The sequence below is a fragment of the Triticum dicoccoides genome, chromosome 5B (assembly GCF_002162155.2).
Source record: "Triticum dicoccoides isolate Atlit2015 ecotype Zavitan chromosome 5B, WEW_v2.0, whole genome shotgun sequence".
Classification (NCBI taxonomy): Eukaryota; Viridiplantae; Streptophyta; class Magnoliopsida; order Poales; family Poaceae; genus Triticum; species Triticum dicoccoides.
In genome coordinates, this window is record NC_041389.1 from 706779927 (window position 1) to 706782923 (window position 2997).

Below are 2997 nucleotides of genomic sequence, written 5' to 3' on the forward strand. Positions count from 1 at the left end.
GCGGGAGCGTTGGCGTCGCCACCGCCGGAGCTCCGCCGAGCGTCGGCCTCGCGCGCAGCCTCTTCTTGCCGCCGCGGATGACCACGGCGACGGGTGGCGTCGCGCCGGCACCGTCCCGTGCCGCCGCCGCACCGTCGAAGCTCCCCAATGCGGCGCGGCCGAAGAAGGGCAAAACTTCGGCGAAGAAGAACAAGGCGGCGGACGGCTCCGGCAGCACGAAGGCGAGGGGAAAGAAGTTTGCAGGGCGTTCGACGGCCGCGGCGGCTACCGAAGCGTCGGAGAGCTCACTCGTTGAGCCGGCCGCCGACGCACACCACGTGTTCGACAAAATGCCCCCAAGGTGAAAAAAATTCCAACTTTTATTTTCTTGTTATTTTTAATGCATCATCACATATAGATAGCTTATTTGCATTGTTCAAAAAACTTTGTAGTCTCAACGGTGATGCATACATGTCAACTATGGGTGTTGGGTCCAACAGTTCGCATTGGTCTCAAACCAATGACATCCATTTGGAAGACCATGAGTTTGAGGTGGACGACGAGGGTGAGGGCATTGTCGACGCGCCGAAAGGAAGAGCGGGCAATTACAGCACCAACGATGACAAGTTACTATGCAATACTTATTTGCAAGTGTCGAGGGATCCATCCATTGGAGGTGATCAAAGTAGAGATGCGTATTGGGGGCGAATGAAAGAATACTTTGATGATCACAATGTGAGTGGAATTGACCGCTCCAAGAGATCACTTCGGTCCCGATGGTCCACAATCAACTCGGATTGTCAAAAGTGGGCGGCCGCACAAAAGGTAGTTGACAAGATTAACCCAAGTGGCACAAATGAGGATGATAGAGTAAGTGGCATCTCATATATGTTCATCTCATACTTGTTTTTGGTGTCCGAAGTGCTAACTTGTTTTGTTTTTCTTGTAGTTCAACATTGCACAAAACTTGTTCAAAGAAGAGACGAGGACAACCAAGAAGGGGAAGATCAAGGAAGGAAGGGTCTTTACCTTGCCTCATTGCTATGAAGTGTTAAAGGATGATGAGAAATGGAAGAAGCGTGATGGTTTGGATGATTTGCATTTGAGCAACAAACGCAAGCGGACAATTGAGTTGGATGATGATGATGAGGAGGATGGTGCATCAAGTGATGACGGCAAGAGAAGCCCCACACCCAACTCGGTTTCATACTCGAAGCCAAAATGACCGGATGGGTGCAAGAAAGACAAAACCGAAAAGAAGAAGAGGAAAGGAGATGATGAGCTCAAAAATGCTATGGAAGCTATTGTGAAGGCAAGAAAAGAAGCCAACGAGGTGAGGAAAATGGCAAGGAACCAAGATGCCGCGACCGAGGAGAGGAGGTTGGCGGCCGAGGAGAGGAGGGTGGCCGCCGAGGAGAGGAAAGTGGCATTGGAGGAGAGGAAGGTGGGCATGGAGGAGCGATCTAGGTTGTTGGAATGGGAGAAGCACTTGCTCTTCTTGGACACATCTTTGTTCAATGGTGCGCAAAAGAAATATGTCAACCTTGCCCGTGAAGAAGTCTTGATCCAAAAAAGAGCCACGATCCGCACAATGGGTGGCGGTGGCCTTGCGGCATGGGTGGCGGTGGCCTTGGTGGCATGGGTGGCGGTGGCCTCGGCGGCATGGGTGGCGGTGGCCTCGGCGGCATGGGAGGCATGGGTGGCTTGGGAGCCATGGGAGGCATGGGTGCACCTCCGGCCGCCATGGGAGGCATGGGTGACTTTGGAGCACCCTCTTACGCTATGGCCGCCATGGGAGGCATGAGTTTCGCCTCTCTTATGGGAGGCATGGGTGCATCTCCGGCCATGGGTGGAATGTCTTTCGATGTGCCTCCTCACACACATTCCCATGAAGATGCCGTTGAAGATCTTGCCAACACCGTCGGAGCTTCACGTGATGCGATGCGTGATGAGGTTAGGGAGGAAGATTCATCTTCGGAGGCGGAAGAATCGTCTTCGGAAGATGAGGACGAAGACGAGGAAGATGTTTGATGTGTCTTTCATTTATGTCTTGAACTATAGTTTACATTTTGAATTTGGTTGGATGAACTTGTGGGCATGAACTTTTATTTTCATCAACTTGTTTGTGACAAATTTCACATGTTCATTGCATTTTGATGAATGTTTCAAACTCATTTTGTGTCTAAAATGCCATGCCCGGCGAGTCGCGCGCGCTGTATTTTTGCGCGCTGCTGGAGCGGCGCGCGCGCGCTGCATTATAGCGCGGCTGCTGGAGCCAGCGCTGGCGGCCGCACTAAACCAGCCGAAGCGCGCGCGGCAAACAGGCTTTTTGCGCGCGGCGCGAAGCGTAGCTGTTGGAGATGCTCTTAAAAAGAGAAAAGTGAGAGAAATGCAAAAAAAAGAGAGAAAGAAATAGGAAAAGTCAAAGTTTTACTAGAAGCCAACTGGAGTTTGCTCGTTGCATGCAATTGCAAACCAAATCCCTTAGCAACATGAACTGCGCTAGCAATTAGGATACGAACTGAAGACGGGAAGCACAATTAATTAAGGATGATTAGATCGATGTTTGCGTGGCGAAGCCGTGCGTTTGACAGAAAGAGATCCATTGGATTAGATCGATCGTTTGCGCCCGTTTGACAGAGAGATCGTGCAGTGCATGGATCCAAACGAGCTGAATCCCAGCTTGCTCGCTCCCTCAACGCGCGGTCGTTCTACGCTTACGTTGCAGCGCCACAACCACCACATACACCTTACGGACCGTATATACACTAGATGCGTACGCTAGCAATCCGTATACGAACTGAAGACGCTCCTGAGTCCGAAGCACTCTAGTGGTGTATTGATCAAGGAAGGCACGTACATCTACGGACCTAGTGTCGCGATCCATCCATATATACCTACCTAGCTAGGGTTGCACACCTACGGACCCTCCATAGCTAGTTCCTTCCGATCAAGGCGACGAGAAGTACGTCCGCTAGCTAGCTCTGATCAAGGGAAGGCGATTCAATATGTCCGGCC